Here is a 22,371-nt window from a genome sequence, read left to right as displayed (position 1 = left end):
GCAGGCCCCTGAGCCCCAGGCCCTGACAGTCCTGCAGTGGGAGCCCCTTGGCCCTACTGGACTCGGTTTCCCTCAACACCAGCCCTGCTCTGCGGTGTGTCAGGCTGCGGGCCTTGCTCCCCGGGCGCGGGGCACCTGTGGGTGGGAGGAGGTGGACAGCGGGGGGCAAAGCCTCTTGTCCCCCCCCACCCCGCTCCCTCTCCTCGGGGTGGCCCCGGCCTTGCTGCGCGCCCTTCCTCAACTGGGTCGGCTCCCGGAATCGAGGCGCACCCCTGCTGTGCAGAACAGGGCTTCCAGGCCGGGCTGGGGCTGGGCTCAGCGGTGGAGGGCTCGCCCAGTGCGCGCGAGGCCGTGGGTTCGATCCTCAGCACCACATAGAAATAAATACACAAAATAAAGGATTGTGTCCAGCTACAACTAAAAACAGGAAGAACAGGCGCTTCCAGACTCCCTGGGCTCTCTGGAGAAACCAACTCGGGGGCTGAGGTCCAGAAATTGGGGGAATGCGATGCATCCTAAGAACCATTAGGTGGGGGAAATGGAAGAAAATAATTTGGAGGGTTATTTGAGCGCCAGACCCCCAAAGCTATAAACAGGATGTTTGAACCAATTTCCAGCAGAAAGGTCGCAGTCTGCAATTGAAACGTGGCCAGTTGCCTGTTGCGCTGGGTGAGGTTTGGAGGCCACCAATTACCAGCGCGCCTGCGCGGGCGCCTGAAGTTCTCCAAGAGCGCGCCCCGCTCCGCCCTCGAGCTGGACTGGTCTGCGACCTGGGAACCCGCCCAGGGCGGACAGATCCTTCGAGGACACAGAGGAGCCTTCTGCTGCACAGTGAGGGCCTTCTTCCTCTTTGGGGGAAAATATTAGCAGAACTGAACACACCCGGCTCCCTTCGCCAAGTGCAGTGGTTCAGCCCCGAAGAAACGAGTCATTGACACACCAGGCCAGGGCCGGGATCGCCACCAAACCCCAAGCTGGCCCAGTGCCATTTGTGAACGCGGCTGGTCTTACTTGGGGGTTGGGCAGGTACCCGGAGATGGGCACATTCTGCTGGAGACCAGAGTCGCTGCTCGAAGCCTCTGGGGGTGGGCGCACATCTAGAGGGCTCATTGTGTGGCGGGGGGACAGCTCCAAAAGCTGGCAGTGAGGTGAGCCTGCGCGTCCTTCTCCCGGTGGGACCCCTTCTGCAGGAAGGAGGCTGAACTTGGAGTGGCTGCCAGGGACCCGGCTTCCCAAACTCAAAAATATGCAAGAGCCACCCGGAACCTTTGATAAAATGCAGATTCTGACCCAGGAGTCTAAGGCAGAGCTGCATTCCCAGCAAGCTCCTGGGTGAGGCCAAGGTCTTAAGGTCACATGTGGACAGCCAGGCTGCAGACAGCAGGCCCTTGCACACGATGTCCAATACCAGGGCAGTGTTCCGGAGCCCAGCAGCCTGGTGGCCTCGTGTGCCTTTGGGGTATTGGAATGCAGCACGTGAGGCTAAAGAACTGAATTACTTTTGAGAAGTGCTTTATTTTTTCAAATGCTTTGAAGAATAAGGTTTTTTTTTTTTTTTTTTTTTTTGCAGGAAATCTCAAGAGGATACCATATCTGAGTTATGATGTCTCATTTTGTAGAAGCATAAACTTAGAAACTGGCATCGGAAGGCTTATCAAAGCTTTGAAATAAACATGGAACGGAAAGAATACATACATACATACATATTCTCGATATACATGTATATGTATGCATATTTATATTTTTATATATAATACATACATATAGATATATTCTAGAATTCTACATGGAAGTTCAACATTAACTTTCAAGTAGTTTTTGAGCACAAATTAAATTTTCCCCTTGAAAAAGCAAGTTAAAATTCAAACATGGACAAAGAGTCTCAGATTATTTAAAGTAAAATGTTCCTTTTGTCCCCAGCTTTATTGACATGTCATTAACAAATAAAGGTCATACATATTTTTAAAGTATACAATATACTGGGCCCAGGGGCATGTGCTTGTAATCCCAGTGGATCAGGAGGCTGAGGCAGGAGGATCACAAGTTTGAGCCCAGCCTCAGCAATGTAGCAAGAGCCTAAGCAACTTAGTGAGACCCTGACTCCAAAATTAAAAAATAAATGAATAAAAAGAACTGGTGATGAGGCTCAGTGGTTAAGCACCCCTGGGCTTAATCCCTGGTACGAAAACATGAACAAAAACCTAAATAAATAAATAAATAAGTAAATTAGATGATGTTCTGATATACATGTATGTAAATATTGTGAAATGATTATCACAACCAAGCTAATTAACATCTCCATCGCCTTAAATAGGTATCATTTTTTTTTCTTTTTTAGTGAAAAAGAAAAAAAAATTTGGGGAGGGTTGAACCCAGGGATGCCTAACCACTGAGCCACCTAACCACTGAACCAAGGAAACAACCCAGTGAAAAATGGGCAAGGATTTGAAAAGATTTGGTTGATTTGGGGAGGGGGCATTTACAGGGATTGAACCCAGGGAGTTTGGAAGCGCCTGTTCTTCCTGTTTTTAGTTGTAGCTGGACACAATCCTTTATTTTGTGTATTTATTTCTGCCTAACCACTGAGCCACATCCCAGCCCTGTTTCATATTTTATTTAGAGTCAGGGTCTCACTGAGTTGCTTAGGGCCTTGCTAAGCTGCTGAGGCTGGCTTTGAACTTGCGATCCTCCTGCCTCAGCCTCCTGAGCTGCTGGAATTACAGGTGTGTGCCACAATGCCCAGGTGTAGTGAAAAATTTTAAGAGCCACTCCTCTTATTTTACGTGTATGATAGAGTATGATTAACTACAGTCACTAGACCGTGCATGAACTTGCTCATCCCACATAACCTGAAACCATACCTTTGAGAAGCCTCTCCCTATTTCCCCACCCTCCTGCCCCCGTAAAGCCCCCAATCTGTGCTTCAATGAGCTGGACTTGTTTAGATTCCACTTCTAAGTGAGGTCATGCAACCTTTGTCTTTCTGTGCAGGGCTTATTTCAGTTAGCATCCACTCCAACTTTACACATGTTGATGGAAATGACAGGACGTCCTTCTTTTTGAAGGCTGAATAATATTCCATGGTATATGTATCTATCATTTTCTGTATCCATTCAGCCACCAATGGGTGAGTTTGTATCTTGGCTATTGTATACAATTTTGCAACAAACTTGGAAATCTAACTATCATCTATTGAAGACACTGGCTATTGCTGGATTATAGAGTAGCTTATTTTAAATTTTTTAAAAAAATTATTCTTAAGCTTTAGATGGACACAATATCTTTATTTTACATTTAGGTGATGCTGAGGATCGAACCCAGTGCCTTGTGCATGCCAAGTGAGTGCGCTACCACTTGAGCCACATCCCAGCCCCTCTGTGTCTTCTTTGGAGAAATGTCTTTTCGAATCCTTGCCCGTTTTTCCGCTGGGTTATTTGCTTGGTTCAAATTGTCCACTTCGCCTACTGTGAGTTAACTTAACTTAATGAGGCCCTGTGACTAGTGGCTACTGCTTTGGAAAGCACAGTCCCGGGCTGTAGCTGGCTCTTGCGGCCCCGACACTTACTATAGACCCTGGTCCTTTCTGGGTCATTAATAAATATTTACTGGTGACCCTGAGACTTAAAATAATTGGAAAAGGGAGTTTTAAATCACGTTTGTGAGACTCCCATGTCGCCAACCTCTGAAAGTCTGTGGAACTGCCAGAGATGTATCCCTTGGCATCTGGATCCTGTCAAAAGGCATCATGAGGGTGATAACTGGTTGCCTCTGGTCTCCCTGGCCCTGTGGCATTATGGAGGTGGAAGGTTCGAGAAACCAAATAAACCCCAAGCAGCTGAGCAGGAGTTTGGGGGGTGGAGAAACAGAAGGAAGGAAATGGTGTTCCAGGGGGAGGCGTGGCATATGCAAAGGGCCGGGGGCCGGCTCACAAGGCTGTGGGGGAGGCTGTAATGGAGACTGGAGCTGTGGTGGGACCAGAGCAGGAGGCCAAGCTGAGGCCAAGCTTCTGAAGGCCGGGGGCACTGATGGGAGGACCTGTGTGCGCTCCACCCAGCCATGGCCAGGTCTGGAGAGTGGGCGGGATGGCGAGGGAGGCCGAGTGCCGAGGACCGGGTATCCTCGGTGTCTTTAAGGAGGTGCATCAGAGGTGGAGGTAGCACACCAAGCCCGGCCCCGGGTGCCCACGTGCTCCCCCTGGTCTCAAGGTCAGGCCGTGGCCAGGCCTGGTCCCCGCCCTGTGACAAAGGACAGGTGACCTCACTCTCCTGAGCCTCGGTTTCCCCATCTGGAACCTTGCACTGGTGAGTTGGCAACCCGGAGCCTCTCGGGAACCTAGATCTCAGCCGATGTCCCCGGGGTCACCCGTGGGCGGTGACTCCTGGGTGTATTTACATGGAAAAGGGCCGAGTAGCGAAGACATAGGCACAAAACGACACTCCAGAGCCCCAGGCTTCTCGGAGCGGCTCTGTAACGGGGTCAGGCGACTCCCGGGGACTCCGGGGCGACATCCGCCAGCCCCCGCGGCTCTGTCCCCTCCTGGGAGCCTCGTGGGTCTGAATTGGAACCTGCAGGAAGAGGCTGATTTCTCTCTGGAGAGAGTGGGGCCAGCCCTGCTGCCATTTAGGATGCGTCTGGAAGTGACCCGTGAGCCAGGCCCCCAGAGCCGCGTGTCCCAGTGGAAAGTCCCCAGGATGGAGGGGCCAGGGCTGCCTGGGCCTGCAGCCTTCCAAGTCCACAAGTTTGAGAAAGTCACCTCCGCTCTCTGGGCCCGGGGACTCCATCTGCAGGGTGGAGTCAGGACCCCCCACAGGGGGCTGTCTGGGGACCCAGTGCACAAATGCCAGTCACCTGGGGTCACGCGGCCACCCCACCGTTTCCGCTTGGGGTCAGGAATCTGCGCTTCCCGGGTCCCCGCAGCGTCGTGAGGTGCTGGCCACACACAGAGAAGATGTGGATCCTGTCCCAGGGGAAGGCTGGCCCTCCAGAAGCTACCGTCGGGAGGGCGGGTCCTCTCAGTCCGAGGAGTGACCGCGAAGGTGTAAGCACGTCGTTCCACGGAGCCAGGAGGCACCTTGGGATAAGGGCCCTGTCTTGGGCAGGCGAGCGCAGAGGGGCCATTTGGAAGGCTCGCCAGTCCATGGATACTAACTGAGCATCTACTGAGTGCCCAGTCAGATCAGACGGCCTGTTCTCTTGCGGAGCCCAGCAGTAAATCATCACCACAGGCTCTTAAGAGCCACCGCCCTCCCCGGCCCTCCTGTCACCTCCAGGATAAACTGATGCTCATTTGGTCTTCTGTAAAAACCGCTGACTGATCCCGTGGTCCGCTGAGGACCAGCAGGCTGAGCCACCCCTCCCTCCGTCCCTCCGTCCCTCTTTCCTTCCTCCTCTTCCCTCCCAGTGCCACACCTGCATGGTGGGCTCAGGTCCCTCCCAGTCCCCTCCCCTTCCCTTTCTCTTTAACCTCCACGGAGGCCTCTGCCCCGAGCCTCCTGCAGGTCCAGTTCCATCCAGGAGCCTGCTTTGCCCAGGCCTGGACTGCTGGAGCCTCCCGCAAGGTGAGGTCCACACTGAGGCTGGACTCACAAGAAGCCCTGGGAAGAGCGCGACCCGGCCTCCTGGGAGAAGGAGTTAAAACATAAGCGATTCCACTTGGTTGCTCACTCTCGGGGGCTCCTTTGACCCCCGAGCCTCAGTTTCCTCAGCACAATGACCTTAGCTCTGCCCGGAGCTGCTGGATCCCTTGGGAATTAAATGAGATGATCCAGGCTCAGTGGCTCAGGGCTGTACGTCTCTTTGCAAAGGACCTGGGGCCACCGCGGGGCAGGCAGGACTCGGGGGGCGTGGGCGCTGCCTGGAGCCCCTCTGCGGTCCGGCTGCCTCACCTCTCCATGGTCCCCACACCCCTCCCAGGGCTCCAGGGCTCCTCGTGGAGAAATGAGACCCCAGGGGGACTGGCCTGTGTTCTCTGTGTTCCCAGCCTAAGGGACTGTCTTGCAGATGTTTTGGTGACGATGTGCGGTGTCACCATGGCAGGTTGACCATTATCTGGGTCATTGGATCCCCGGGGACCTGCCAAATCAGATAATTTGGGAGGTTCACCTTTCTCTGTCTCTGGATCACATGTCCCGACTCATGACCCTCGTCCCCACCTGGCCTGGCTGGGTGGCGGCAGTCCCCTTCCGGGTGAGCCTGGTTTCGGGCGGGAGGTTGAAGGTCGAGCGCAAGAGGGACAGCTGGCTGGCCCAGGGTGGCCGTGGGACAGCTCTGAGTCCTAAAGGCAGTCTTTTCAAAACCCTTTTCATGAAGTCCAACATGTGGACGAAGAATACGGGCCCAGCCAGGGACAGGCCACCCCCACCCCAGGCCCCCTAAAACACCCTGTCCTTGGTAGCCCCGTCCGGGCACCCCTTCCTCTGAGCCCTGCAGCGTGGACACTTTTGCAGTTTGGGGGTTTACATAGACGGCAGGGGCCGCCCGCCCGCTCGGCCTTGGGCCTGGCTTCTTTGAGCAGCACGTTTACCCACAGCGTCACGGTAGCCACCACCCACTCCTTCCTCCTGCTGGACGGTCTCCTGTGGAAAGAATGTGACAGTACTTATCACGTCCCTGTGACACTCGGGTGGCCTCCAGGTGGGGGCTGGGCACGGAGCCCATGGGGTGTGCCCTGGGGGACACGGATGAGCGTCCATGCTGACCACAAAGCTCTGGCTATTGAGAGATGTCCCTGAGGGCTGGGGGTGGGGCTGGGTGGCCGTGAACTTGACCAGCATGGACGAGGCCCTGGGCTCCGTCCCCTGCCTCTGGGTCCCCCTGCGGTCGGCCCGGCTCCGCGAGAAGGAGGCAGGGGCTTCTGCAGGGTTTGTGGGAAGAGCACTGAAGGCCCAGAGACGCTCTCAGACCCTCTCACACGGCCCTGGACACCTCACCCGCCCCAGCCAGGCTCAGGGCTTGCCCCTGCCAAGAAAGGTCCGAAACGGGTGGCCTCAGACGGTTCCAGTTGTCAAGTAATTCAGACTGCTGTTGGCGACCCAGCACGATGTTATTCAATAGCCACCGCGTGGCCACAGAGGACGTGGCCTCCAGCAATTCCTAGACCCAATCTCATTTAATTCCTCCAACATGCAACGTTGGAAAGGAGTGGTTGTGTTGAGACCACTGTGGCTCAGAGAGGTTAAGTTCCTGACTCGAAGACACACAGCCAGCAACCATCACAACAGGGTCGGAGGAGCGAGGCGTGTTCTGTTCTGCACCCTCCACGGCTGCCTAATTCTTTTTTTTAAAAAAAATGAAATATTCCAGGCATTCAGAAGCATGCAGAGAACGATATGATGAATGTCTAGGAATCTAACCAACCGTCTGGGCAACAGAACACTAAAAATAGCCTGAGGCTCCGGGCACCCGTTCCCCCCCCCCCCAGGGCAGTCTCTCTCCCTGAAGAACCTGGTGACCGGCACGTGTCCACCCTCTTCCAATGGACGTAACTGCACCCATAAAAACCTGTTGGGTTGCTCTTGGGTGTTTGAACTTTATTCAGGGGTGTCACCTACGCGAGCCTTATGCAGAGCGGTTGTCCCCGCAGACCCCACACTGTGTTTTCTGAGCTCCCCACCGTGACTCAGGGAGTTCTGGTGTGTTCATTTCCCCTTTGGAGTCCATGCACCCCTTTGCTTATTGACAGGCATCTAGAGTCTTTCCAGAGTTTCACCGTGGGGAAGTGCTGCCGTGGATGCTCTCTGTGCTGATTTTTTTGGGGGGAGACACTAGGGATTGAACTCAGGGGCCCTCGACCCCTGAGCCCCCTCCCCAGCCCTATTCTGTATTTTATTTAGAGACAGGGCCTCACTGAGTGGCTTAGGCCTCAACTTTGCTGAGGCTGGTTTTGAACTCGCCATCCTCCTGCTTTAGCCTCCCGAGCCACTGGGATGACAGGCGTGTGCCACTGTGCCCGGCTGTATTAAATATTGATGGACAAGCTGTCCTCATCATACCAGGAGCTGTGGTCTCAATGTCCTTTCCAAGTGCATTTGTCAGAATTCTTAAGGAAGGGTTTCAGGAGGTGGCCCTTGAAGGGTGGCTGCGTCAGGAGGGCGGAGCCCCCACAATTGAGACCAGTGGCCTTAGACTAGAGACCCCAGAGAGCTGGCCAGCCCCTGGCACCATGCAGGGAGGTCAAGTGAAGGCCCTTCCTACATGTTGAATCTTCCAGAGTCTTGATCTTTGACTTCCAGGCTCCAGAACAGTGAGAGAGAAATTTCTGCTGTCTATCACTGTGCAGTTCATGGTGTTTTGTTACAGCAGCGCGCAGAAACTAAGACACTTGTGGGTCTGTGATAATACTGCACAGTTTAATTTGTTCATCAGGGTTTTTTTTTTTTCCTGAGCATCTATTATGTCCTAAGTCTATGCTGGGTGCTGGGGACAGAGAAACTCATCTCTGAGAGACCCAGCTCTGGATTTCTAGGAGTTCAGATGGGGGACCAAACCCCAACCTTGGACAGAGGGGGGTTGGGGTACTTAGGACTCACAGGAGGCCTGTGCACACAGGTGCTTGTCACTTAATCTGCACAAAAGCCTCATAAGGTCACAACTATCACTCTCTCTACTTTTTAAAAGATGAAGCTCAGAGAGGTTAAGTAATTTACCGAAGGCCACCCAGCTGGGAGGTAGCAGAGCCAGAGCTTCATCCCATGTCCTCCGTCCTTGGCAGGGTGGCCTGACATGTCTGAACGCCAGTCCCCCTCTTGCCACTTGAGAACACCAGAGGGAAGTTACTTAGCACCCAGCCCGGCCCACTCACTACCCGCCCATTCTCTCCTTCTGCTTTAGCTCCTGGGGAAATCAGAGCAAATCTATTTTTAGACACTGTGGTTGAAATGGTGGTGACGGCCGGGTTAGTGACAAGTTCTAGGGACCCAGCTCAGAGGTGGTGCCTGCTCTGAACCTTAGGGAACTCCCTGATATCGCCTCGTTTGGATCTTCATAATTCATTTCAAAATTCACTTTCTCTCTCCTCGCTTCACAAGTCCCGCCGTGGAAGTTTGGCCAGAAACAATAAAATGCCAGCTGACCTCAGAGCTGGAGAGAGGGTGGGGTCCTCCAGAAACCTGGACCCTGGGGTTGCAGAGATAAGTGAGGAGCTGGGCTGGCCTCGGCACAAGTTAGAATTTGTCCTCCATGAAGTCACTGATTGATTGACGTGTGTGTGTGTGTGTGTGTGTGTGTGTGTGTGTAACTCCTGCAACTGTACTGCCCACGTTTTATGGATAATCCTAATCTTTCAAAGACCAACAATGGGGTCAAACAAGGATTGTAGGTGCCCTGGCAACCCCAAGTCTGAGGCAGAAAGAGGAAGAACAGAAGGAGAGCCGGGCAGATGGTGGCAAGTGCAAGGCACAAACGCAGAGTGCTTACCACGAGGTGGAACATGCACTACTTGAATCCATTCCATTCCCTGTCGATATGCTGGGGATCTTGATTCCCAATCTATAGATTCGGAAAACAAGACCAGAGAGGTTAAGCAACCTACCTCAGGGCACTCAGCTCATAACTATGGGCTTCCAGTGGCAAAATGGAACCCATCAAAATGCAGGACTCATTAGATTTGAATTCCAGGTAAATAATGAAAAAGAAATTAGTACAGGAATGCCCACGTGCACCAGAGTAACCCTAAAATGGCAACTTAATGTGGCCTCCTGTTCTTACCTGCAATTGCCCCCAAGGTTCAAGGTCCATTCTCCTCATTATTTCTCAGACATCCCTTTCCTGTGGGATCATCACCAGCTGATGGGCTTCGAGCAGGCCTTACAGCCCATAATCACCAGTCACCTATCAAGTACGTACTGTCACTGTTTGGGGATGAGGAAACCGAGGCTCAGCATGGTGGCATAGGCTCCTTCCCCAGAGATTCCCCCGGCATCCCTTCCAGGTGGATGGCATCACCGTCACCCCTTTACAGAGGAAGATACAGAGGTTCAGAGGAGTGCTGCAACTCGCTCAAGGTCATAGAGCTTGCAAGGCAACAGGCTCAGAGAGGGCGAGTGATCCGCCAGAGGTCACACAGCTAAAAACTGAAACAGCCAAGGGAAGCCAATAAACAAGACTGCCCGTTATTGGTGTTTGCAGTTTACCCAGCGCCAGCGCCAGGGCCGGGGTGGAGGGCGGAGCAGGAGGAGCAGCAGCGGTGGCGGCGGCAGCAGCAGCCGCAGCGGCGAACACTCTGCCATTTATGGAGCTTCCTCCAGGCCGGGCGCCTCGGCCCTTGGCGCAATCGTCGGGTGAATTCTCCCCGCAGCCCTGCGACGTGGGTCTCGGGCCCACTTTGCAGACGGGGAAGCTGAGGCGGGAGGCTGCGGGCGCCCGGGCGGGAGGCCGGCGGCGCTCAAGGAGTTAACGCGGCCGCGCGGTGGCTCCGTGCGGGCGGCGAGCGCGGGGCTGGGGCGCGCGGCTGGCGGCGGCGCCGAGTCCCGGGCGCGGGGAGCCGAGCGCGGAGGAGCCGCGAGCGCAGGCCGGAGGCAGCCCCGAGGGAGCCCCGAGGCCAGGGTCCCCGGGCGGGTCCCGAGCGGGACCTCGGCGGCGCGGGCACCCGCAGTGCCACCCGCCCAGGCTCCGGGCCGCTGGCGTCGCCACCGCCTCCGGTCGCCGGCCACCGCGGTCCCGCGGCTGCAATCCGGGCGCGGGGGGCGCCCCTGGCACCGAGCCCGAGCGACAGCCGCGGGGCCGAGGCTGGGCTCCGGGAGGCGGCGGTGGAGGCTGGAGGGCGCCCCCGGGAGCGGCGGCCAGGGAGCCCGCGGCGCGCAGAGACCCCGGCGCCGGCCGAGTTTGCGGGCGGCGGCGACCCCCAGGTAAGGACCGCGGCCGGACCGCTCCGGCCTCCGGGAGGCAGCGCGGCCGCGTGGGGAGGAGGCCACGGCGGGGGGCTTCCCGGGCTGGCCGCCTCCCCGCGCCACCGCTGGTCCCGAAGGAACCACAGCGGCGACAGCCAGCTCGGGGTGAATGACAAACTTTCCTCCGGCGGAGGACGGGGTCGGGGGCTCCTTCGGGAGGTCCCTTCTCTGGTCACCCTTCTGGTCCCCAAAGCGTGCACCCAGGGGCTGCGGGCGCGGGGCTGGGCCGGGGACGCAGGGTCGCTGCAGATGGGGCTTGTGAGCCCCCGCCTTGGGCAGCTCCGAGTCCCCGGGAAGGGACCGGGAAGGGACCGGGAAGGGACCGAGTTGTCCTGACGAGTTGACTCTCGGAGGTGCTGGGGGGGTACCCGGGGAATGAGAGTCCCTTCATCAGGAACCAGCAGCCGGGCCGCCGGGCAGTGGGTTTTGTGCCTAGTGTTTGCAGAGTTGCTTCTGTGCATTCTGAGGTGTGGATGGAGAGAGAGAGAGAGAGAGAGAGAGAGAGAGGGAGAGAGAGAGAGGGAGAGAGAGAGAGGGAGAGAGAGAGAGAGAGAGCGAGAGAGAGAGAGAGAGAGAGGGGACTGGAGCCTGGGGGTGGGGAGGAGGGCCCATTCCCTTAGCATGCCCCTCTCCAAGCCCCAGCAGCCCAAGTGTCAAGGCAAGAGCCTACACACCTCCCTGGCAAAGCCACCGGGAGGGCTGGAGGTGACCACCCCGTCCCCGCAGCTCCAAAAAGGCTTCTCTTTAGGTGAGAAGGGGGGGGGCAGGGAGATTCCGGGGCTGCTCAATGGGCCATTCAGGCTGCAGCCTGGGGAGGTGCGGACTTTGTAGCAAAGGTTCTGGGAGAGCCCAGGGGACAGGGGCTCCTGGCACACCCCGCCCCAGCCCTGGTGGGGGGGCAGACCCCCCAGCCCCAGCTCCCGGCCCCTGGACACTCAGCTGAGCCCTGCCTATAGCTAGAGTTTGGCCAGATTATTTTTCCTCCCCGTGAAGAGCATGCTCCAAAGAGGCCACCTAGACCCCAAGGATCCTTGGGGAGCTGTCCCTGTGGCCACAGCCCCCTAGAGGACACTGCTTTCCTTGCTGGGTCCCAGCCTGAGGCTGAGGTCATCTTGGTATTCTGGTCTGTAGCTGAGGTACCTGTGAGACACGGATTGGACACTCTGGTGGTCCAAACCCCAAGTCAGAGATATTCCTTGGTCCCGTAATTGTCCCCTGCTGGGGCTGAGTACCTGCCTCTGGGGAGTGGCACTGCTGTGTGTTTGTCATTTCTTGGGACTCAGTGGGATTCTGAGAAACTCCTGCCCTTATTGGGATTCTGACCTGGGGACAGGATAGAAGCCCTTTCCCCTGGCTGCCAAAACCCAGGAATCCCCCTGGGGCATCGGAGGCCTGGGCTTGGTACATTGGGAAAAGCCCCAGCTCTGGATCAGGTGGTTAATTTGCTGTGTAACTTTGGGAAACTCACTTGACCTCTCTGGTCTCTAGCTGCTGCCGCTTGGTTTTATGTATCTTCAGAGGTCCCCATCCAGATACTCTATGGCTCCCAGCAATGTCACAAATGAGATTTTCAGAATCCAGGAGTTGATGGGACTTGGTGTTTAAGAGACCCTGGACAGACGCTCCCCTCTCCAAGCGTCAGCCTCCCCACTGTAAGATGGCGAGTTCGTGGTCCTGCTTTGGAAGGGTGCCAGGTGCACCCCAGACAGTGTGTGCGTCAGAGCTGCTGGCCCGGTCTTGACGTGGCTAGCAACCCCACCATGTGGTCTGGGGCATTGCGCGTGGGCCTCTGGGTGCTGTGTCCCCAGGGAGGGTGACTGTGTCCCACCCAAGCACCAGGTGATGTTCAGCTGGGGGCAGGGTCCTGGCTCTCCAGTCACCTGATACCTGCAGTCCCCGCCCCCTCCCTGCTTCCTGTGAAACACGCTGGGCCAGCTGCTCCTGGTGGGGAGCCTGGCGCCAGGAGGGCCCTGTGCACCCAGCTGCTGGTCGTCATGACGACGGGAAGTGGAGGTAAGCGTCTCCATGGCTCCAGCTTGGCAGCTGTCTAGGGACCCCGAGCCGAGAAGTTCAGTCTGGGTCTGGCATCCTGTCCACAGAGGGCTGCTCCACGCGGGCTGGCCAGGGTGCTGTCCCCGCAGGAGTGTCCCCGGGTGGAGAAGCGCTTTCTAGCCTGGTGATGGGGCCGGTGGGGAGATGCCCAGAGGGTCGGGGACGCGGTGTGCTGACCAGTCTTGCTTCTTTCTGGCTGGTCCTGAGCTTGGGGGCAGCCTGGGCTCCTGGGGGAGACCCTGGGGGGGAGGACAGACCCCACTCTGCCTGGCGGGGCTGCTGTGGGGAGAGGGTGCCCTGGGAATCTGCGAGGGCGGCCCCTCTGCGCGGCCTCCGTCTGTGCCCGGGCTCAGGGCTGAGGCAATGGGCAGTGTGCTCTCCTGGGGGAGCAGGGTGTGTGCGCGTGTGCACGTGCGTGTGCTCTCAGGCAGGATCGTGCGCTCATGCTCTCCGGAGGATGACTCTGGGAGCGCTGAAGTGTGTGTGCACGGGTGTGAGGAGCGTCGATCCAAGTGTGTGCCAAGTGTCTGCCGGATGCACACGTGTGGGTTCAAGCATGTGAGAGCGTGCTAGAGAACGGGCACCAGCAGGAGTGGGCACAACTCTGTGTGCACACTTGTGAGGGGTCAGGTGTTGTAACTGCATTTTGTGTGTGTATGTATGTGAGTGAGCAAGCAGGCACACACCCACAGAGGTACACCCATATGTGGGAAGCGTGTGTGGAAACACCTGTGTTGGAGAAGCGGGGTGTGTCTGCTGTAACCCTGCACCCAGAGGGGGACATGCTGTCCCCATGTGAACAGGTGGGCGTGTGGGTGTTTGCAAGCACCTGCATGAGTGTGAGTGTACACACGTGCAATTTGTGCTGTGCACTTCTGCACATATACCTCCGTGTGTTTCCCAGGTACCTTTGCAAGCATCTGTGTGTGCAGTTGAGTGTGTGTGTGTCTGTGCGTGCGGTGTCCCGTGAGCATCTCTAGGCGTGTGGGTGAGTTTCTGAGCACGTGCGCCTCGGAGCGTCAGAGTGTGATTGTGTCTCTGTGTGAGTGCGTGTGTGTGTGTTGCAGTGCACACGTTTGTGTTTCTCTTTGTGTACATATTCCTCAGTGCACGCCCGTGTGCAGCTTTGCACACTTGGTTGAAACTCCACGTGTGTGCTTTGGAGTGTTGGTGTCTGGGTGTGCTGGCTGTGGGGCACACAGTGCCTGTCACGCCTCTGGGTGTGCGTGTGTGCGCTTCTGGGTTTTTGCTTGGCTGTGTGGTAGCGTGACTTTGGCACATCCCGTGTGTGCATCTGTGTGCTTCCAAGCACGCACATCTCCGAGGTGCGTCTGAGTGTCTGGGGGCCCTAAGTGGCCAGGGGGGTGTCACCTGTGCGCTCTCAAACAGCCCCAGCCCTGAGCCCGCAGGGTCCTTTGCTGGGCCGGGCACTTCCCAGTGCTGACTCGGCGATTGGGGCCAGCTCTGAGCCGCTTTGGGACTTGTGTGCTCATTTTCCCAAGCGCCCGTGCTCCCCGGGCTCCAGAGCCCTGGGCTATCCCCGGGCCCTGCCTGACTCTGCGCCCAGCCCCAGCCTCCTCACCCACAGCCTCCACTGCCCCAGCCCAGGCCTCCTCACCCGCAGCCTCCACCTAGGACAGCTGCTGGACAAACTTGCAGATGTGCAAAGCGCAGGTAGATTCTAGGTCTGAAGCAGGGCGGCCGAGGCCCCGGAGCTGAGCATCCGCCAGCAGTCTCCTAATTAGGAGCAACTTGTTTTCCTTAAATAAACAAATCAAGTGAGGAAAGAAATTGCCTGAGATTAATGGCTCCCCGAGCAGGTCCAGATGTTGGGAGATGGAAACGGGGCTGGGCGTGCGAGAGGCTTTGGTCCCGGGGACTAAGGGACTAAAGTACTTGGTGCTCAGGATCCTTGGAGATCCCCGGGAGCCGGTGAGGCAGGGGCCACGTTCCAGGGCAGGCCGTGGGTGGCTGCTGGCCCCGGTTCCTCCCTCCCTCATTGGTGCCTGGGTTGCGGGAACTCTCTGCTTCTCACTCCACGGGTGACATGTTTATGCTCTTGGCCCCTCACTTGGGTTCCACCCTGGGAGTGGCATTGCCACTCGATGAGGTAGATGTCACCATGTGCCCTGTCCCTAGGGAGTCCCGCCTTGCTTGCTCCCCATCCCGGCCGAAGCAATGATGTCAGCAACAGGAGGTCCACACGACATGTGGGTGACTTTATCTACAATGATCTATCACCCAGAGAAACGCCTGAGATGGTTTCTGCTAAAAGCTGTGCGTCTCCGAGAGGCGAAGCCATTGAACCGGGTCCCGCAGCCCAGAAGGGGTCTTCTGAGGATTTGCACATGGAGCACCTGGTGTCAGAGGCCACAGTTGGCCGTCACGTGATACCGCCTCCCCAGTGCCAGCAGGGGCGACGGACATCACTGATGTCATAGCACACAGTTGGCATTTTCCTCTGAGCCCATCTGGAGGTTGGGCTGAAAGAAACGAATCATGCCACGGAAGTGAGAAGTGTCTGTTTCAGTATGGGGAGCTTTGCCCGCCCACCCATCCTCCCACCCGCCATGATCCATCCATTCAATCCATCCATCCACCCATCTCTCCACCAATCCACCCACCCACCCATCCACCCATCCATCTACCCTTCCATCCATCCATCAATCCATCATTTGTCTACCCACCCATCCATCTCTCCACCAATCCACCCACCCATCCACCCTTCCATCTACCCTTCCATCCATCCACCAATCCACCATCTGTCTATCCACCCATCCATTCATCCATCTACCCACCCATCTCTCCACCAATCCACCCATCCACCCATCCATCTACCCTTCCATCCATCCATCAATCCACCATCTGTCTATCCACCCATCCATTCATCCACCTTTCCATCCATCCATCCATCCATCCATCCATCCACCCACCCATCTCTCCACCCATCCACCCATCCACCCATCCATTTACCCCTCCATGCATCCATCAATCCACCATCTGTCTATCCACCCATCCATTCATCCATCTACCCACCCATCTCTCCACCAATCCACCCATCCACCCATCCATATACCCTTCCATCCATCCACCAATCCACCCATCCATCTACCCTTCCATCCATCCATCAATCCACCATCTGTCTATCCACCCATCCACCCATCCATCTTCCCTTCCATCCATCCACCAATCCATCATTTGTCTACCCACCCATCCATCTATCCACCAATCCACCCACCCACCCATCCACCTGTCCACCCATCCACCCACCCATCCACCCTTCCATCCATCCATCCATCCATCCATCCATCCATCCACCAATCCACCATCTGTCTACCCACCCATCCACCCACCCACCCATCTGTCCATTCGTCCATCCGTCCATCCATCCGCTCACATTCACTCAGCATCGTATGGGCTGACATCAGTGTTTCCTCAGAATCTTCTAAGGGACCTCTTCTGTGCTGGGCACTGACCATCCCGGGCTGAGACTCCCGGCTCCGTCTTGCAGAGCGTGTGGTCTGGAGAGGGAGCAGGAGAGTCTGGGCTCAGGAGGTGCCTTAGACAGGCCCCGTGCTCCTCCCTGGGTGGTGGACGTTGGCCAAGTCCTTTGCCCAGTGCCCGGCCTGTCAGAGCTACAAAACCTGCAGCCCCTCCCCCTCCCCCTTCCTCCTGCTCCTTATTAGGGAGGAGACAGTCCCCTCTCAGGAGCTTGTGTCCAGCGTGGTGTGGGACAGGGAATCGCTGGCCTCGGTGACAGCCCCCGAGAGGCAGTGCGGCCCTACCGAGTAGGCAGGGCAAAGGGCAGGAAATGGGGCCTGTGTAAGACAGGTCCGACCCCTGGCCTAGGTGCCCAGTAAGTCAGTGACATCTAATACCCGGCAGAGGACGGCGTTCCTGGGGACATTCAGGAAAGGCAGGTTCTCTGTGTTAGAGAAGTCCAGCTTCAGATGGCAGCCGCTGCCCAGGACGGGTGGCTCACTCTGGCCCCAGTATCCTCCTCGGGACACTGGGCCGCAGCTGAGGTAGAAGCTCCTTCTTGTGTGTGTGGCCGAAGGAACAGCACCGTGACGTCCTGCTCCTGACGCTGGCTTCGGTCCTCTGTGTCTCCCGAGGAGCTGGGCACATGCAGAAAGCTGGAGAGGACCCTCTGGGAAGTGAGGTCCCCACACTGGACGCTGGGCACCCACCAAGACCCAGCAGCACCCCAGGACAGAGTGCAGGACGGAGTGGGATGTGGTCCCTCCTCCCTGTGGGCACTCATGTCCATACAGGGCCGCCTGGTTAGCTCTGGTCCCCCGCAGGCTAAGAGCCTATCTTGGGGGCCGAATGGGCTCATTTTCTCAGTTTTGATGGGCTGTGTGCTCCCAGCAGAGAGCAACAACAGGAGAGGCGCCCGGGCTGCGCCATGGGGCAGTTCTGAGGCATCCCACGGGGCCCCGTCCTGGCTTCCCGCCTCCCGAGGGGCCGGGGCTGTGACTGGTCTGCTCTGCGCCTCGGCTTCCTCCTGCGGAAAACCAGGAACATGACGATCAGACCTGCCGGGAAGCTGTGTGACAAGTGACCAGAGTGGACAGGCCAGGGATATCCTGCAGCTGCTCCGGCCCCTGTCTCTAGGTCTGGACTTGAGCAGGGCGGTGGGGACCCTGGGGACAGCTGGTGAGCCCTGCAGCCCCCTGGGCATTGTGAGGGTAGGGTTGGTGGGACGTCCTGCAGAGCTGGTGACAGAGTTTGGACCCCCACCTGGGTCTTCTATATCCTGGACCACAGCTGACCCTGGGCCCCAGAGATTTCCTGCTACTTTCTCATAGGAGGTGTGAGCTTCCTCCTGCTGCTGTAACAAGTGGCCCCAGTGTGGGGTCCTGAACAGTACAGACCTGTCCTCTTGGGTTCCGAAGTTCAGAAGTCTAGAAAGGCGGTGTCAGGGCGTGAGGGCCACGGTCCTGCCCTTTCTCGAAGCTGGTGCTCCTGCATCCTCCGCTCAGCCACGTCCCCCCTGGGTCTCTGGCTCTGCACTCCTGCCTCCCTCTAGCAGGACCTGGGCCATGGGGCAGTGAGACATCCTCCCCACCCCAAGTCCCCTCACCAGGTACGGCCTGCAGCCCTGCTGGCCGGGGCTGACTGGGCGCAAGGGACTGGGAGCCAGCACCGGGCGTAGGTGAGCAGCCTCCTGCAGATCACAGGGGCCATGAGCACAGTCCCCCAGGGCCACCAAGGGCTCCGCCAGGCTCCTCTCCATCCAGCAGCCTTCCGCCATCTGGCCCGACAGTGCTGAGGGCCCCCCTGTCCCTTCCTCGTGGCCTCCCCTCCCCATGGTGCCTGGCCCAGGTCACCCAGGTACGACGAGCCACCTGTCCCCGGGACAGGTGTAGGAGGTCAGGGTGGAATGCGGTGTCTGATGCGCACACGCCGCTGGGTACCGTAGGACATGTTCTACATGTAAGTGCGTGTCCATATTCCAGTATGTGCTCATCTAAAGGCCCGAGATCCGAATTAGAAAGGGAGGGGACGGGCACCCGCCACAATGTCCAACCAGACACACCAGGTCACCGCGGACGACCCCACTCCCGTGAGGCGCCCCGAGCGGTCAAGTTCACAGAGACGAAAGGTAGAAGGGTGGGCGCCAGCAGGGACCGCGGGGTGGGAGCTGGGGTCTGGGGGTCCCACAGGACGCGTCTGCTTTGGGGAGGAGCAAGCTCTGGAGAGGAGGCGGTGACGGCCGCACAGTGTGGGAACGTGGAGGGCCACTCGACTGGGCACTTAAGGGTGGCCAAGGTCGAGAATCTTCGGTGCATTTTACCCGAAGCAAAATAAATCAGCGAAGCCAAGATGCAGGAGGCGGGGCTGGGCCTGGACCCAGGGGGAGCCAGGGGGACCCTGGAGGGAGCCTGCCCCACCCAGCACCACGTGCTCCTAAAGGCGGAGCAATCTGAGACCCTAGGGAGAGTGGGCAGGGCCTCAGGCTCAGCAAGGCCCAGGGTGGTGTGGGCCCACCCACAAAGGCTGGGAGTCCACATCTCAGAGCCTTTCAAAGGCAGGGGTCCCCGAGAAGGGGGAAATGAGCTGGGAACTAAAGGATCTGTGGGTGAAGAAGGAGAAGAAGGATGTGAAGAGTATGCCCTAAAATGAAACAGCACATGCAAAGGCCCTGGGGTCAGTAGGAGAGTGCCAGCCCACCCCCAGGCCAGGTCGGGGCCCATTGAAACCCATCGGGGAGCAGGGAGCCCTGGGGAGCCCAGCCTTCCCTGGGAGAGGCAGCTCCGGGAGAGAGCCCACAAAGGAGTTTTTGATTTGTTGCTAAAATGCCCTGTCTTGCCTCCACTGTTACCTGACAGCCTGTGGTTGTTTTGACTTTTATTGGAGAATTTTTTTTTTTATTATTAAAGGAGTTATGTTAAAAAAAAAAAAAATCCCAGCTGTGTTTTGATAAGCTAGAATTAAAAATGGCATTGGGGAAATGCCACCACAGGGCTGGGGGCTTTCTCCTGATGGCATCGGAGCTGATTTAAGTAATAATGACACCTTTCATTTCCCCCTACTCCCTCCCCCCATCCTGACCGCCCCACAACACCACAGGGCGGCCACCAGCTGCTTCTAGACCCCCCACTCTCAGCTCCTGGCAGCGGAGGAGCCAAGGCCCAGAGTCTAACCCAACAGATGGGGCCGGGGGCAGCTGGGGGCCCGGGAGGGCAGGTCCCGCTCAATGCAAACCACCCACTCACCATCCTGTGGCCGTGGCTCCTTTTACATCAGCCCCCTTAGCCTCCAAGTCCTCGTGCACCCTGGCAATGATGGCAGTCTTCTCCTTTATCGGGATTCTTTCAGATAGAAGTGACAGAAGCCCAGCTTCCAGATCATTACTTTCTTTTGTGCTCAGACAGGAAAGGGGATGTATTGGCTTAGGGTCCAGCGTCAGGCTTGGCTGGATCCAGGAGCTTGACAATGCCAAAGGTCTCTCCTCTTTCTTCCTCCCTCTCTCTCTCTTGCTCCCTCCCCCCTTCTTCCTTCCCTCTCTCTCCGGGTGTCACCTTGGACCAGGCTGAGGAAGCCGCACTCCAAAAAGGCACAGGATGGCTCGTTCTAGTTCCCCAAAGCTCAAAAAGTGGAGGCCTCGGAGAGGACCCAGGAAGGACGCCGAGAGCCAGGAGGGGACGCTGCGGGTGGGGGAGGGGCGGGCCTTGACTGGAGGGACCTCGATGGCCAGGACGTGGGTCTGCCTCGGGCAAATCCTGCTTTGTTCTTCTGCTGTCCTGTGTATGTGGGTCATGGTTCTCGCTAGGAAAATGTCCCTGTGTCCCCAGGTGATCACCTCTGGGGACCCCATCTGGACCATCCGTGCGGCTGCCTTGTGACAGAGACACAGCTCTGCTGTCCTGGGCAGTCCGGGTCCTCTCCTAGCTGACGGCCACACAGCCCGCTGTACCCTGTCCCCTGCCTCGGGAAGCCCCGGTGGCCGCCGTGGCTGTGGGATCAGAACCCGGGAGGCAGCAGGCTTGGCTGGATCCAGGCCCTGGATCTGCAGGCACCGAGGACAGCCGGGGGTCAGCTGTCCTGGCGGAGGGTCAGGTGACAGGCTGGGTCGGGCTGGAGTGAGGACATGGCCCTGAAGCCCAGGAGGGCAGGTCCAGAGCAGCAGGCAGGGCCCCTGGGCTGGTCACCTGGTTGTCCTCCGAGGTCTCTGGGTGGCCGTGCCCTTGAACCTGGCCGGGCGGCAGAGCTTGACCTTGAAGCTCAGGGGGTCCCCAGGGGTCCCTGAAGCTCTGTCCAGCCGAGGGCTTTGGATCAGGAACCCACTGGGACGCCCTTCTCCGCCCTCCTCCTCCGTCCCAGAGGAACCTTTCTCCACCTGTGCGTCCTGGGACCCAGGGGACCTGAGCCTCCTGCCGAGGCTCTGCCCGACCCTGGGGTCCCTAGAGCAACCAGCCAGTGTGGACCCGCCGGCCTCGGCCCCTCGCCCCTGGGACATGCACCCGCCCCGAGGACCCTGGAGGGTGGGCCAGACCCCACTCGGGGAGGACCCAGGTGGGAACGGCTGGTCCAGAGGGAGGTCCCCGCTGGTCACCACGGAAGCCTTGGTGCCTGCTCCAGGCCCTGCTGGTGACAGCTGATAAACACGGCCACCCTGACTCCTGGTGATCATGGCCATCGGCTGCTTTGTCTTCTCTGGGGCTCAGATTCCTCTCTCCCATGACAGAGGGTCAGAGTTGAGTGGCCGAGGGGAAGAGCGCTAATCCAGCTCCACCCTGGTCTTTGAAAACCAGATTCAGAGTCTTTTTTCTTTGGTCGGGGCTGGGAATTCCACTTGGGGCCTCACACAGGCTAGGTGACCGCTCTACCACTGAGCCACGTCCCCAGCCCTGTTTATTTTGTTTTATTTTTTTATTCTGAGGTAGGACCTCACAAAGTTGTCCAGCCTCACCCCAGACTTGCCATCCTCCTGCCTCAGCCTCCCCGGTTACTTGGATTACAGGTGTGCTCCCCTGTCCCCAAACTATTGGGCTGTGACTACAGGCCAGGCCCTGTGCTTCATGTAGATGTCGAGTCATCAAAGCCTCTAACAATGTCTTAAGGGGGTTATTAGCCTGTGTTTACAAATGGGATCTCTGAGAATCAGAGAGGTGGAGTGAGTTGCCCACAGTCACACAGCCAGGAGCAGGGAAGGAGGGGTCTGAGGCTGACTTCCAGGTGAGGTTATGGGGCACAACCGGCCTTCCACCAGCTCCTTGGGCCTGAGTGCCTCCTGCAGGCTGACACCACCCAGGCCCAGGGCTGCACCTCCCACCCGCCAGACTGGAGGCCCACACTGTCACCTTTGAGATCGCCCTGTGTCACCTCCCAGGAGCTCCCTCCGACCAGGTCTCCCTGATGGCCTGTGGTCAAGCTCTGACCTGCCATCTGCTGCGGGTGTCCCACCCCGTGCCCTGTGGGCATGCAGAGCTGCCGGGGTGGGGGTGGCCGGTCCCCTGGAGGCCGCTGAGCCCATCCCCCTCTCTACCACCAGATGCTAGGGAAACCTCCTCCCTCGATTGGCACCACAAAAATGTCCTCAGATGTTGGCAAACGTCCCCTGGGACATCAGCACCCACTGGTGTGGGCCAGCCCTTACCCCTTCTCCAGGATGGCCGAATGGCCACTTCTCCCGGCCTCTGTCAGCTGGAGAGGGAGGAGGACGGTCCTGGGGTGGGGCAGGCCCCTCCTGGCTCGGACTCCAGGCCATGGGGACGTGTGGGTGACTGGCACAATGAGGGCATTTAGCAGGTCTCTCTTCCCGGGGACATGCCAGGGAAACTAGAAGAGAAGGATCAGAGATAAAAACCCAGCAAAAGCCCCGCTGGGGTGGGGCGCCACCTGGGCGCAGGAGCCCCAGGCGGCTCTGATGTCACAGATAGGTTAGAAAGTGCCCCTGCCCGGCTCGGTTTCCCTGTAGGTGGGC

The 22,371-nt window shown here is 58.0% G+C and overlaps 1 protein-coding gene across 1 annotated transcript in view; it reads left to right on the top strand.

Annotated features, from left to right (window-relative positions):
* The first annotated feature begins 10,761 nt into the window (after positions 1–10,761).
* Positions 10,762–22,371, top strand: part of Wscd2 (WSC domain containing 2) — an 82,154-nt gene continuing 70,544 nt past the window's right edge. Inside the window, exon 1 of the mRNA XM_077105244.1 lies at positions 10,762–10,844. The gene's annotated coding sequence lies outside the window, so the exon portion shown is untranslated. The remainder of the gene's footprint in view (positions 10,845–22,371) is intronic.

The sequence above is a fragment of the Callospermophilus lateralis genome, chromosome 1 (assembly GCF_048772815.1).
Source record: "Callospermophilus lateralis isolate mCalLat2 chromosome 1, mCalLat2.hap1, whole genome shotgun sequence".
Lineage (NCBI taxonomy): Eukaryota > Metazoa > Chordata > Mammalia > Rodentia > Sciuridae > Callospermophilus > Callospermophilus lateralis.
This window is presented reverse-complemented; position numbering and strand designations above follow the sequence as displayed.